Source organism: Ochotona princeps, chromosome 26 (assembly GCF_030435755.1).
Source record: "Ochotona princeps isolate mOchPri1 chromosome 26, mOchPri1.hap1, whole genome shotgun sequence".
NCBI lineage: Eukaryota > Metazoa > Chordata > Mammalia > Lagomorpha > Ochotonidae > Ochotona > Ochotona princeps.
In genome coordinates, this window is record NC_080857.1 from 24129230 (window position 1) to 24144936 (window position 15707).

The window sequence follows — 15707 nt, forward strand, 5'->3', positions numbered from 1 at the left end:
TGAATTCCAAAATATCTTACATATACCCATGTCAGTGTCTTTCTTCTAATGCCTCTGCTTTTTTTTTTTTTTCTTAAGAAACATTTCTTTCTTTTTACTGGAAAGGCAAATTTACAGAAAGGAGAGACACAAAGACCGCTAGTTCACTCCACAAGTGGCTGCAACAGCCGGAGCTGAATCGATTTGAAACCAGGAGCCTCTTCTGGGTTTCCCACCTGGGTGCAGGGTCCCAAGGCTTTGGGCCGTCCTCCACTGCTTTCCCAGGCCACAGGCAGGGAGCTGGATGGGCAGTTTAGAAGCCAGCACATGACCCAGTGCTGGGATATGGGATCCTGGCATGAGCAAGGCTAGGATTTAGCTACTGAGCCATCAGGCCGGGATCCTAATGCCACTGCTTTAAATCAGACACATTATCTCTTGCATGTGTTTTTCTTAAGATCATGTTTTTTTTTTTTCCCTTTGTACTTGAAAGGCAGATTTGCAGAGAGGAGGGGACAGAGAGGGACAGAGAGGGACAGAGAGAGAGAGAGAGAGAGAGAGAGAGAGAGAGAAAGTCTTCCATGCAACAGTTCACTCCCCAAGCGGCCATGATGGTTGGATCAGTTCTGATCTGAAGCCAGTAGCCAAGAACCTCCTCTGGGTCTCCTACATGAGTGCAGGGACCCAAGAACTTGAGCTCTTCTCCGCTGCTTTCCCGACCATAAACAGGGAGCTGGATTGGAAGTGGAGGAGACAGAATGAATTTTGGGATATGGGGCCCGGCACTATAGTGCAGTGGTAAAGTCCTTGCCTTGCATGTGCCAGGATCCCATGTGGGCACCGGTTCTAATCCCGGCAGCCCTGCTTCCCATCCCGCCCCCTGCTTGTGGCCTGGGAAAGCAGCTGAGGACGGCCCAAGCACTTGGGACCCTGCACCTGCGTAGGAGACCCAGAAGAGGTTCCCTGCTTCTGGCTTTGGATTGGCTCAGTTCCAGCCGTTGCGCTCACTTCGGGAGTGAACCATCGGACAGAAGATCTTCCTCTTTGTCTCTCCTCCTCTCTGTATATCCGCCTTTCCAATAAAAATAAACAAATTTTTCAAACAAAAATTTGGGGATATGGATGCCTCAGACAAAAGCTTAGTCTATTATGCCATGGTGCAGGCCCTTCTATGAGCATCTTAATTTCTCTCCCCCACATCAATCTTCCCAGTTGCTGACCCTACATAGTAAAATTACAGAGTACTGCCAGATAAACTTTCCTAAAGTATCCTATTACTGCAGAAACCCTTTTTTAGACTACCGTTCGCTGCAGGTTTATTATATACCATTTTGAGCTAAGTGCTTGACATGTATTATCTCATTAAACCTTCACAACAGTCCATTTGCTCAATATTGTACTTGACCTTTACAAAATTTATAGTTTGTCCAACCTACATGAGAGAACCAGAAGGAGCTCTGGCTCCCAGCTTTGGAATGACCCAACTTGGCTCTTGTAGCCATTTGGGGAGTGAAACAGTGGATGGAAGATTTCTTCCTCTCTCTGTAACTGCAACTTTCCAAATAAAGTCATTAAAAAAACAAAAATGCCCAGTACAGGGGCAAGCATCTGGTCTCGTGGTTAAGATGCTCATGGCTCGTACAGAAGTGCCCGAGTTTCAGCACATCCTCCCTTCTCCTCACAACAGTCTGCAAATGCACTCTGGGAGGGAGCTAAGATGGTTCAAGTCATTGGGTCCTTATCACTCACGTAGGAGACCTGGACTGAATTCCAGGCTCCGGGTTTTGGTCCTGGCCAGGAAGCTACAAGTATTTGAGTAAAGCACTGGATGGGACCTTGTGCTGGTGCTCTGTTTATCCTAAAAAAAAAAAAAAGGAAACAAAACTCTAAATGGCACTGCTAAGAGGCTCCAGGGAACTTAAAATAACATTACGGCTTGCTTAGCCTGATAATACATTTCACTTCCATTGATTTTGTACTAGAAAACTTATCTCACTTTGCTTCTTGCTCCTTCATCTTTTAGCTGGTATTTCCCACAGGAACGGGCTTCAAACACTTCAAAAAATTAAGCTTATTTTGATGCAAAAAAAGGTGAAATCCATTCACTTTTTATCATAGCATACATTTTTTTTTCTTATATCATTTGAAGACACCTCGCACAACCCCTGAAATTCTCAGCCTGCAGATTATACTTTCTCATATCAAAAAAAAAAAAATTGCTTTTGTTCTGTATTTTTAACTGTTCAATTTTTTTATCAGGTGTCAAGAAATGTTATTTAATCCTGCCTGCTCCCTTCTATAACCCATCCTTCTAGAGAACTAATCTAATGTTCTGCTGTATCATCTATACTCCACCTGAAATGAAGGATATTTATTCATTTTATCAAGTCAAGTGAATTTCAAGCTTCCTAAAGCAAAATGTAAATCTAGCTTGTATTCAATGAGCTCATACTACATACAACTGGGCTGTTTCTCCTTCTCCTTCATTTCAGTCACCCCTCATCAAGAGAAAGGGACAGTTCAGTTAAAGCTACTGAGAGACAGAGTAAGTATATATTCATATCTAAAATTTCATTACATCATACTGTTATAATTATAGCTATTATTGATCTCTTATTATGCCTAATTTATAATTTATGGCTTACCATGTAATATGTACAGGAAAAAACAAGAGGAAGGTACTTGAAAAAGTTTGTGAAAATATAATTTTCTGTATTGTTGTCATTAATCTATCCTATCCAGCAGTATTATTAAATTTTCAGGTATGAGTACTTCATCTTCACAACTAGAATTCAAATATTCTGTAGCAACTTCAGTTTGCAGGTAGTTGCTCTTTAAGCCCCTGCACAGGTCTACAACATTAATGTAAGGAACTCAATACCTGCTGCATTACATTTGACTGAATATTTAAATATCCCAGCTGTAGGCAACTGCCTAGATTGCCTTGTACCTAGGCAAGTGTTCACACTTCTGAGGAGAAAAGCAGCCGATAACTGACAGGCATTCTGGGATTGCTTAATGCCAAGTTTGTGTTAACCATACAAGTGTGCCAGCATAGTTGCCCATTCTATTTCTTTTTTTAAGATAATGTGAAGATATAATGCAGTATGCATCTCAATTTTCAAATCAAAGATGGCCTCCCAATTAAATATATTTTGACAATAGGATGTTGGAATATCTGTCATTGTCCATACCTACACTGTCAGGATACACTTAAAACAGCAGAATGGCAGACTTGTGACTGTTTATGAAGGACTATGCTATTGTAATAATATAGGGGAAAACAGTGAGTGAGGAGGGGGCTTGAAGAAGAGGGGAAGGGAAATCCCAGAACTCAAGGAACTGTATCATAAAATAAATAAATGATTAAAAAAGAAGATAATGTGGGGAAAGTGGAGACCACCAGGTCAAGACATACCACCCCAGCTCCCAAGCTGGGGGGAGAGGGTACACTGCAGATTGCCCGGGGAGGATGATCTGGGAAGCAGCTGCGGGCAAGTTTGGCAGGAGAGGAATGACTTCTGTGGTATTCCACAGACCAGGCCACTGTAATCACAGGCATGTGAGGAAGCTGACGGTTGGTTTAGAGGGGGAGAGGGTAAAGTATGGGTCAGACCAAGGTGGTTGCCCACACTGGAGTCCTGGTTTGGGCTAAGTAGCATCACTTGCTGTACCCAACTACAAGTGCTGGAACAAATCTTCTCACCAGAACGTGAGAGAATTGGGTCTGGGGGCAGATTCTGTAGGGGACTTGTGGGCCCACCTCTGTGGGACTGCAGAACCTGTTGGTTTGCACAAGAGCTGAAGGCGGTGATGGGCTGAGCAGGGATGGAAAACAGAACTCACCTGACACCCACGGGAGCTAGGGTTGGGAGGAAGGTGGACAAAGCCAGGCTTTAGCACCTGCCAGCACATGCAAAGTCCAGGACTGAGGGAGGATCATGCCAAGCAGGGTTGTGGCATCTGACAACAAATGTGATATTGTGTGCTGGGAATGGGCCTGGCTGGCGAACTCTAATGCTAGATTACAGCTCCTGCTGGGGAGCACAAAAGCCATGTCTGGGGGAGGGACAGACCAGGCAAGGCTGCAGTGGTCAGCATTTGTATAGGCTGGGTCTGGAAACAAGCAGGGCTGGGCCTAAGCCCAGCTGAGGATACTGAGGATGTGAGAGACCAGACTGGGCAAGACTGCAGCATCCCTTAGCATGCCCGTGGGCTATCTGAAAATGAGTCAGAATGAGCTGGGCTCCAGCACCTGCTGGTAACCACAAGAACCAGAATGGCTGTGGCACCTGCTGGTTCGCATGAGAGCCAGGTCTGGAGATGGGCTAGGTATGGCTAGGCTGTAGCACTCACTGGAATATGTGTGAGCTGAGTCTGAGGGCAGGTCGGGCTTTACTAGTCCACGGCATACACTGGCGCAAGCAAGAGCCAGGATGGGGTGCAGGTCAGGTTGGGTTCGTCCACAACAAGAGCCAGTTCACATGAAGGCTGGGGGGTGGGCAGGCTGAGCCAGGTTGTAGCAGCTGCTAGCAAATGCCTAAACTGGGGTTGGGCCATCTCAGACTGGGCTACAGCACCCACTGGCATGTGATTGATCCAGTGCTGCAGGCAGGCCTGGTAGTGGAATTTTGGGAACTCCCCTGCTGGGCCCCTGCATCACTGGTGAGTCGGAGAGCTGAGATTGGGAGTGGAGTGGTCCAGGCAGGGCTGTAGCACCTGTCAGCTGGCATGTGGGCTGGGGGTGGGTCAGACTGAGTTAGGCTGCTGCACTCGCTGGCATGAGACAGAGCCAGATGGGTGTAGGTCAGCCGGGCAAAGTGGCAGCACCTGCTGCTAGTGCCATCACTGTGTATGAGTCATGTCAGGCTGGATCGCCCTACCCCAGCAGGGTAAGATCCAGACTGGGAACAGGTTTGGTAGGGAAACTGGGCACTCCCCTGCTATGCTGCAGCTGCCACTGGTGTGCAAGAGAGTCAGGGCTGGAGGCAGACCACGCTGGTCAAGGTGGCAGCACCCGTCAACATGTGTGGGCCAGGTCTGGGGGTGGAGTGGGCTGAGCTAAACTTCACCACCAGCACATGTACATGAGCCAGCTGCGAAGTGAACAGACTGGAGTAGGCTATAACACATGCCGGCACACACAAAAACAGGGGCAGGTGGGGGTTACTGGGGGTCGCCCTAACTAGGGCTGAGACACCAGCTGGTATATATGAAGACTGGGACTGTGGTGGGCTAGGCTGGGCAGGGCTAAGCCGTAGCACCCATCAGTTCATGTAAGAGATGCAGCTGGGGACAGAACTGATGAGGGTGAGGCATCCACCAGAATGTGCATTGGCTGGTGCAGGTGACCAACTGAACCTGACCCTGTACTGGCTGGTACCACAAGAGTCAAGACTGAGGTCAACCCAGACAAGGTTTCCTGGGGGACTCCCCAATTAGATGGCTAGACTTAAACCCCAAATACAGGGATGTATCGGAACTGGGCCTCCTCAGTTGCTTACATCTGTGCAGTGTCCAGGTATAAACATGCCCAGATGCACACAGGGGACTGACTGCCAGCTCATGTAGGCCAGCAGACATCAAATGCCTCGTCGTAAGATGGAAAGCAGAATAGGTCAGACAATTCTCCTGGCCAAACTTTGCAACATATTCCTGGGTCTATGGATGCACTAAGGTGGATTTGGTCAACCAATACACCTTGGAAAGATTTTCTCAACCCTGGAGCAACGAAACTAATATGTCAGAATTATCAAAACTGCAAGTAACATCCTGCAAACACTCTTGCCCACAATGGGGTCTCTAAGGCATCATCAAATGTTTATCCCCCATCCCTGGGTGCTGACAAAGTTTGACAGCAAGGAACAACCCCTGCTCCTTCATCCCGTGAGAACATAGGAGGAAAAACAATGGCAGATGGCCCAAGTACTTGGGCCCCTGCCACTCATGTGGGAGACCCGGGCAGAGTTCTTGGCTTCTGGCTTCAGCTTGGCCCAGCCCTGGTTAGTGTGGCCATTTGGGGAATGGACCATGTGGTCTCCCACACGGGTGCAGGGGCCCAAGGACCTGGGCCAGCCTCCAATGCTCTCCCAGGTCACAAGAACAGAACTGAATGGGAAATGGAGAAGTCTGGACTGGAACTGAATCCATATCAACATGGGATGCTCGTGTCTGTAGGCAGAGGGTTAGCCTTTAGAGCCAAGGCACCAACGCCAAATTCAGACTTTTATATTTTAGGTTTTGTTAGCAGGATTTTAGGTTTTCCCCCAAGCCACAGACTGGGGGAAAAAAACCTTACTGCAAACAACTAGCACTCAGAATTTCCTAAGAGTCTCAAAACTCAATAGCAATAAAAACAAATGTAAGTAGAAAACAGAGAAAGGACAAATGTTGTTTCACTATAAAGGATTTACAGATGGAATATAAGCATACAAAAAAAGTTCAACATTACCAGATATCAGGGGAATGCAAATTAAAACTACAGTGAGACTTATACAAGCAGCTGAAAAAAAAATATTTAAGTGACAATAGCAATGTTGCTGAGATGCAAAAATTAGCCACCCCCTCATATATAACTAGTAGAATGTAAAATGGTATCATGGCTCTGAAAATAGTTTGGTTGAGAAAAAATCATTGAATCCAACACACACACTCCTAAGCATCTATCTCATGGAAATGAAACTCTATCTAGAAAGCAGGAGCAGTTTATATAGTCAAAAAGTATAATCAATCAAAATATTCTTCAGTAAGTGAATGATTACATACACTGATAAATTCATACCAGGTACTTTACTACTCAGCAATAAAAGGTACAAGTTATTGCTACATTTACTGAATTGGATCTCCAGGGCATTAGGCTGAATGAAAACCAGCCAGTCTCAAGAATCACAAACCTTATATTACATGACATTCCATTTACAGTACTCCGTATTATAATCCATTTATATAGTATTCTTACAGTGACAAAATTATAGTAATGGAGAACAAATTAGTGGTTGTCAGAGGTTATGAATAGTGGGAGGGAGGTTGGGAAAAATGATTACAAAGGGATAGCACAAAGGACATTTTTGTGCTGATACAACAGATCTGTTACCTTGATTATCATGGTGGCTACACAAACACACTCCTAAAAAGACAGCACCAATGTATACATACACATTGTTTAACATCGATTTCCTAGTTTTAACATTGTTCTAAACAGAAAAACAAGCAATGGGAAAAAAGTTGAGATGAGGCCAATGTTAAGGTGCAGTCAGTAAAGCTACCACCTACAACAAAGGCATCCCATATGCACGCTGGTTCAAGTCCCAGTTGCTCCATTTTCAATCCAGCTCCCCAGTAATGTCCCTGGGAAAATAGTGGAGACACTGGCTCCAGTGCTTGGAACCCTGCAATAAAGCAGGAGACCTGGAAGAAGCTCCTGGATCTTCATCTGCAGCCTGCCCACCCCTGGCTGCTATGGCTATTTGAGGACTGAACCAGTGAATGGAAGACCTTGCTCTTTCTCCATCTCTCCCTCTCTCTGTGTAATTCTGTCTTGCAAATAAAATAATTCTGAAAAAAAATTTTTGAGAGGTGGGGCCGAAGACACCAGCTTGCCTTACACATGCCAGGATCCCATACTGCCACTTCCCATCCAGCTCCCTGCCTGTGGCCTGAGAAAGCGGTAGAGGAAGACGCAAAGTCTTGGGACCCTGCACTCACGTAGGAGATCCAGAAGAAGCTCTTGGCTCCTGGCTTCAGACTGGCTCATTTCCAGCCACTGTGGCCGCCTGAGGAGTAAACTAGTGGACAGATCTTTCTGTCTCTCCTCTCTGTAAATCTGCCTTTCCAATAAAAATAAATAAATCTTTAAAAAATTCTTTTTCAGAGAGGATGAGAGGCAGAGAGGAAGATCTTCTGTCCATTGATTTACTCCCCAAGTGACTGCAACAGCCAGAGCTGAGCCGATTCCAAGCCAGGAACCAGGAGCCTCTTCTGGGTCTCCCATATGGGTGCAGGGTCCCTGACCACAAGTAGGGAGCTGGGCGGGGAGCAGGGCTGCTGGGATTAGAACCAGTGTCTATATGGGATCCTGGTATGTGCAAGGTGAGGACTTTAGGTACTAGGCTATTGTGCTGGACCCAAATTAAAACATATTGTTTAAGGACTCAATATGCTTATTCCTTTCTTTCAAAGATTTATTTATTTATTTATTTATTTGAAAGTTTGAATTGGGAGTGGATTTTCCATTTGCTGCTTCATTCCCCAGATGGACACAAAGGTCAAAGAGGGGCCAGGATGAAGCCGGAAACCAGAAGCTTTATCCAGGTCTCCCACCAGGGTGGCAAGGAACCAAGTATTTGGACCCTCTTCCACTGCTTGTCCCAAGGCCTTTAACAGGGAGCTCATTCAGATGTGGAGCAGATTTTTTTAAGATGCTGATAGACATTTTTATTTGATGTGTCTGTTTCTATCTACTTGGAAAGCAGATTGGGAGACACAGAAAGAGAGAGGGGGGGAGAGACAGAGTCTTCCACCTGTTGGTTCATTTTCCCAAGTGCCCCAACCCAACAGCCAGGGCTGGGCTGGACCAAAGACAAGAGTCTTCTACTCCATCCAGGTCTCCCACTTGGGTCCTAGGGCCAAGGCATCTGAACCATCACTGCTGCCTCCCAGGATGCAGTAGCAGGAACCTGAGTTAGAAGTGGAACAATCAAGACTTGAGGTGGCACTTGCACAGGGATGAAAGGGTCCCAGGTGGTGGCATAACCCATTGCACCACATGCGCATCCCAGCCCGCAGTTAACCCACCAAACCACCGCAACAGCCAGACTCCACCTAGGTCTCAGTAGGAGTGGGGCAGGCATCCAAACACTTGAGCCATTATCCCTAGTGTCTCCAGGACGTACAAGCAGCCAGCACTTCAGTACAGATGGGGATGTCCATTGCACCACAACACCAAAACCGTAAACGGCACTTCTGAAGAAGAACTTTTGTTTTTCAAAGGCAGAGAGAGGCAGGAAGACACATAGAGATAAATATTGATGTATCCTAAGTGCTATCTAACTCCCAGACTAAATGCCCTCCACCCTGTGATCATCTTAAACTATAAACTGTAAAAAAAAAAAAAAGTCTGAAAGGCCGATACTGTGACTCAACATACAAATCCTTCACCGGCAAGCACCAGCATCCCATAATGGTGCCAGTTGGTGTCCTGGCTGCTCCATTTCCCACTCAGCTCCCTGCTGTGGCCTGGGAAAGCAACAGAGGATGGCCCAAGTTTTTGGGCCTCTGCACCCATGTGCGAAATCTGAAAAAAGCTCCTGGCTCTTGACTTTGAATTGGCTCAGCTCCAGGTGTTGAGGCCATCTGAGAAAGGAACCAGGGATGGAAGATCTTTTCATCTCTCTTTGTTGTAAACTGCCTTTCAAATAAAAGTAAATAAAACTGTTTTTTAAAAAATTACACATCTAGGGCCCGGCGGCGTGGCCTAGTGGCTAAAGTCCTCACCTTGCATGTGCCAGGATCCCATATGGTCACCAATTCTAATCCCGGCAGCTCCACTTCCCATCCAGCTCCCTGCTTGTGGCCTGGGAAAGCAGTCAAGGATGGCCCAATGCTTTGGGTCCCTGCACCCATGTGGGAGACCTGGAAGAGGTTCCTGGCTCCTGGCTTCGGATCGGCACAGCACCGGCTGCCGTTGCGGCTCACTTCAGGAGCGAATCATCGGAAAGAAGATCTTCCTCTCTGTCTCTCCTCCTCTCTGTATATATGACTTTGTAATGAAAATAAATCTTTAAAAAAAAATTACACATCTATTGATTTGTAACAAAGCACCATGAATCCTGAAAACAAAGAGAGGGGAAGTAGTACTTACTATCTACCACGTGGCACACATTCTGCTAGGGGCTTTCCATCACATCATCATCATCATGATTATTATCTTTGCCTTAAAGCAGAGGCAAAACTAAGCCAAAAGGGCAAATCAAGGCTGCCCTGTTCTTGTAGAGTCTTACAGCACATCAACACTATTCCCGTAAGATTATAATGGAACTGAAAAATCCCTATCACCTAGGTATCTAATAGCATACCACTCACACATGTGTGGGGATGCTGGTACCAACAAACCCACAGGGTATAAACACCTAGAAACGTACAATTATCTACAGTACTTAAGAGTTGTTAATAAAGAGCTATGCTACTGGTTTATGTATTTACTATTCTATATTACACACTTTCTTATATTAGAAGGTACCCCTGCTTAAAAAAGTTACTGTAAAACAATACTGCATGTTACCCTGGCAGCAGTCTCATGTATCTCCTGTTTACAAGAACCTCATAAAGTGGTTGACCTACATTCTCTGGGTTTGTGTAGGTATACTCCAAGATGTTACAGTAGCACATCAATGAAGTCACCTAGTGACACTTTCTATCTTATCCCTCACTAACTACACATGACTGAAGTTTCACTAGTTTGGCTACCTTTGCCCATCTTTTGTTGTTGTTGTTTATTTTATTTATTTAAAAAGCAGAGTGACAGAGAGGGAGACACAGATCTGCCATCTGATTTACTGCCCAAATGCCCATACTAGTCCACTTTGAAGAACACTGAAACCAGCAGCCAGAAGCTTCATTCAGATTTTCTGCTTCCTTCCAGGCCCTATCACAGCTACAGGCTGCTTAATGCACTATGCCATAATGTCAGGCACAGAGCTAATATATTTACTTATTTTTACTTGAAAGGCAGATTTACAGTGAGAAAAGGAGAGACAGAGATCTTCCATCCACTCCCCAAACGGCTTTAATGGCCAGAACTGGGTCCATCCAAAGCCAGGAGCCAGGAGCCAGGAGCTTCTTCTGGGTCTCCCACAGGAGTACAGAGACCCAAGGACACAGGCCATCTTTTGCTGCTTTCCCAGGTTGCAAGCTGGGAGCTGGATCAGAAGTGGAGCAATTGGGACATAAACCACTGCCCATATGGGATGTTGGCATTGCAGTTGGCACTACTACAAAACATCACATGGGCCCGGCGGCGTGGCCTAGCGGCTAAAGTCCTCGCCTTGAAAGCCCCGGGATCCCATATGGGCGCCGGTTCTAATCCCGGAAGCTCCACTTCCCATCCAGCTCCCTGCTTGTGGCCTGGGAAAGCAGTCGAGGACGGCCCAGAGCACTGGGACCCTGCACCCGCGTGGGAGACCCGGAAGAGGTTCCTGGTTCCCGGCATCGGATCGGCAAGCACCGGCCGTTGCGGCTCACTTGGGGAGTGAATAATCGGACGGACGATCTTCCTCTCTGTCTCTCCTCCTCTCTGTATATCTAACTGTAATAAAATAAATATTTAAAAAAAAAAAAAAACATCACCTACCCTGAAGCTCATCTATTTTCAAGGTAAAAGACTAAATACTTTAAGATGGTAAACAAAAGATACTCCCTTTTCACTGCTCCTATTCAACTTCTCACCTGAGTCCCAGCCAGTCAAGAAAAATAAGCGGTATAGAAACTAGAACGAAGGCTCCCTATTATTTCACTATTTATTTCACTATTTCACTATTTAGAATATTCTGTGCTCAGTGAGGTAGGCTAGTGGCTAAAGTCCTCGCCTTGCCTCTGCAGGGATTCTATATGGGTGCCAGTTCCATATCCCAGCTGCCCTACTTCCCATCCAGCTCCCTGCTCGTGGCCTGGGAAAGCAGTCGAGGACAGCCCAATGCTTAGGAATCCTGCACTCACTTAGGAGACCTGGAGGAGGTTCCTGGCTCCTGGCTCCGGATCGGCACAGCACCGGCCACTGCGGCTCACTTGGGGAGTGAATCATCGGACGGAAGATCTTCCTCTCTATATCTCCTCCTCTCTGTATATCTGACTTTGTAATAAAAATAAATAAATCTTTATAATAAAAAATAAAACAGTTGGCCTCTGCTCTGTAACCAAACATTCGCAGGTTCCGGGCATTAGAACATCATTAAGGACCACTGTTCTGCCTATTACAGACAGGCTATTTTTCTCTTGATTAAGCATATACTTTTATCCATATGATTAAATAATCTCGCTTTCAGATACTTTCCAAAGAGAAATGAAGGGATAGTCACACAAAAACCTATTTGGGAAAATTTGTAACAGCTTTACTCAGTCAGAAAAATGAAATCTGTGACCACAAATGTCCTTTTACCTGAGGAAACCCCCACACAACACTACGTTTACCAAAAAAAAAAAAAAAAGTTAAAAAAATAAAGGCAGTACTGATATGTTCAACGTGGATGCACTTCAAATAAATTGTGCAAAAAGAAAACAACCAGATACAAAAGCCTAAATACTGTATGATTCCATTCAAACGATATTCAACAAAAGGCAAAAGACAACAGATTATTGGATGCTGGTGTTACAAGTGAGGAAGTCGACTACAAATCAACAGCACAAAGAATTTTCACAAGATAAAATTTCTGTATCTTGATTATGGTATCTACGCACCTACAAATTAATTGTTACAGCAGCTCTGCAATGAAGAGTTTCATTTCAAATAAACTAAAATGAAGATAAAATCACCTTTAAAGATTAACTCCACTAAATCGGCACACACACAAAAACGATTTATTTGAAAGACAGATGGACCCACTGAGGCAGAGAGCAGGCACTCAGCTAGCTACCACCCATGGTTCACTCCCCCAAATCCCCCAGCAAGCCCAGGGGGACCAGCAGAAGCTGGGACCAGGAAGTTCAATGCACATCTCTCACCGCGCGGCACCAAACCAGTCACCTGAGCCATCCCCGACGGTTCCCAGTGTCTACACTGACAGGATGCTGGGATCAGAAGCAGAGCAGCCACTGAGCAACATGGATGTTATCGCCCCAAGAGGTGTGCTAACCACCACACCAAATGCTCACGCAGGCGTAAACCTTACAAATCTGACACAGGCAATTTTGAACAAGGATAAGAAATCACTCCTACTAACAAACTGCTGACAAGAATATAAAGTATTACAATTTCACAAGACAGTTTAGCCATAGCTAGTAAAGCTTTTAAAAATGCCTATCAACGTATTACCAGCAATTCTAATGGGCATACAACCCGGGGAAATCACACATGTTCAAGGAGATAAGCATGAGGACATGAATATATTCACAAGGATATTCATTCATTACTCAAATTCATTCCTTCAGCAGGGCAATGAATTGGAATTAATACTTATTTTAAAAGAAAAAAGAACATATTTCAAAGAAAGCAACCTGCCAGTTATTTAATCATTGAGAGAAAGCAGCCTAACCGTTTATTTCTCCAGGGTTAGGGAGAACACCGAACCTCTACTGTGCAGATGGGCATCTCAGCACTTGTTCCAACTCTGCCACCAACCGGCAATCAGACAAGGAACTACACACTTGGTGTCCTCACATGCTTTTTCCTTGAAAATGGTTGGACTATATAACCTATACGACTACTTCCAATCCAATCAGTCGGTGAATACATCCGTATTTAACAAAAACTCAGATTTTAATGTACACGTCAAGACACTACTTTACCAAGACACCTTGAAATAAGGAAATGGCAGAGAAATTGGACAGCTTAACATTCTGATACATCAAATTGATCGAGCATGTTGTGTGTCTGTGACGAGATTTTTAAAAAAAAAATCAGATCATAATTCACGATTTAGGATCATAAATATCTAAATCTGCTGTACTGACCTGTGTCATCCTCAGATTCTGAGACAAGTTAGCACCATTGAGTCCTCCACTTCTTGTCCAGTTCAAGTCTGTCTAGTTGAAGTTACTCAACTAATGCTAAGGTTCACTCACATTTTTTAAACAAAGTTTTGATTTAGAAAGCACTTAGATTTTAACAACTTCAGCTGACTACAATGGTTTAGCAGGCTTCTGAAACTTGTAATATGTTATGCCCATACAGAGCGCCCATAAAGGCTCAGTGGCTAATAATTCAGTGAAGTTTATTTAATAATTTTCATGGCTACCAATACTTCCACTTAAAAGACACCAATAATCAACATGCCATTTATGTCTACTGCAAAACTAAATAGGTTATTAGCTTCTAGTATAATTTAAAAGCATAATTTGGATATCATCGTTGAAACGCAGTAATTGCTTTAAAAAACAGAAATTTTGATCTTTCATCTTAACAATCCAAACTTCAAAATTCTTGTTCTTAAGAGTTTTGTAAAGCTGAATTCTGACGCTCCTACTATTAGGGAGACAAAACACTATACCTCCGAACCCTCGGATTTTAATTTCAGCGTAAAGTGCCAAGAAAAATCTTTGGACCAAACCTAAATTCCGCACAAGTATAGGTCAATCAACTCAACAACAGGTGAGTTACTATCATTAAGGCAGTTACATAATTTGCTACAAAGATCGTTTAAAGAGCCTTTCATTGAAAACAGCTTACATTTTACAAGCTTCAAAGTTCAACTTGCAATTAGAGAGTAAATTGCGAGAAAGCGGTAACGAAATGCTGCTTTTCTTTAAAAGTGGTCACAAGGAAGCAGGAACTGTTGGCTGTTGAAAGGAGCAACAGAATCCAAGCAGCTGAGTCAGACGGAGAAACTCCAATAAGGCATTCCACCTCCCTTAGGAAAGGATTCCCCCTCACTGATTTCCCTGCCTCGGCCAGAAGGGGAGTCCCCGGATTCGAAAGTCCGTCGCCAGGAGAGGAGGACACCCGACTCCCCTTGCCGCGCCCCCCAGCAACTCGGAGCCTGCGCCAAGGCGGGTCTCCCGGCCACGGCGCAGGGAGCCGGCACCACGCACACAGGAAAGCTCTTCTCCGAGGGACAAAGGTTGCGCCCCGACCCGCCGCCACACCGCAGCTCCGCGGCTGCCGGGGTCCCGCCCGGGCCTGGGCGCCCCGCGTGGGGGAGGGGCGACGCTGTGTTGTGGGGGGAGGGGGGCAAACCTGTTGATTAAGATCTCCACCAACCCCGCCGCCGCAGCTCCGCTGCTTACCTCCGCAACCCACACGGCCGCTCCGGAACGCGGCAGCAACCACAGCCCTCCCGGAGCCCGTAGAACGCCGGAGAAAGAATCCAGAAACTCCCGGGTCCCCACCTCAGAACCCGGAGGCCCCGCCCCCTGCCCACCGCCAGCCTCCTCCGTCGCCGCCGTCGCCGCCCGCGACTCCTCCTCGAGACCGCGCGAGACCGGCCCCCGCGGCTGCCGCGAGACCGCGCACGCGCCCCCGGCGCTCTCTCCGCGCAGCGGGCGCGCCTGTCCCAGTCCCGCCCGCGACGCGCTACGTCCAATGCCGAGCCAGCGCGCAGGGCACGGCCCGCTCATTGGTCCGCCCTGCCGCCCTCTGCCCCGCCCCGCGCCCCGGGCCTCCGGTCGCGCGCTCCAGAGAGCCTTCCCCCGCCGCAGGAAAGGTGAGCCGCGGCGCTGGCGGCCGCCGAGGAGCCGCTTCAGGGCTTCTTCTCGTGACTTAGGTCGTCTGGGGTCTCGAATTTTCCCTGAGGCGGAGTTGAAAACGGACTAAAGCAATGCAGTGTTTGGTTCTTTTTTTTTTTTTTTTTTGTTAACCTCAAAGTCACAGCTTCTGAGGAGAATAAATCCCTTTCCCCTTGAGGCGATTCCTCATTCCCTGTTTAGGTGCTCACAGAGTCTGTTTGGCAAATAACCGGAACACGAACACACCTGGCTGTATAGAGGGTCCCGCAGAAGTGTCCCCTTGTTGGGCGCAAGACTAAAAACCTGACAGCCGGCACCAAACTCTGAAAGTGAGACGTGAACGATACCGAGGGACC

General features: G+C 46.3%; 1 protein-coding gene across 1 annotated transcript in view; it reads right to left on the reverse strand.

Annotated features, from left to right (window-relative positions):
• PALS1 (protein associated with LIN7 1, MAGUK p55 family member) overlaps positions 1 to 14931 on the reverse strand; it is a 66027-nt gene extending 51096 nt beyond the window's left edge. The window contains exon 1 of the mRNA XM_058655415.1: positions 14914 to 14931. The gene's annotated coding sequence lies outside the window, so the exon portion shown is untranslated. The remainder of the gene's footprint in view (positions 1 to 14913) is intronic.
• Positions 14932 to 15707: the final 776 nt, after the last annotated feature.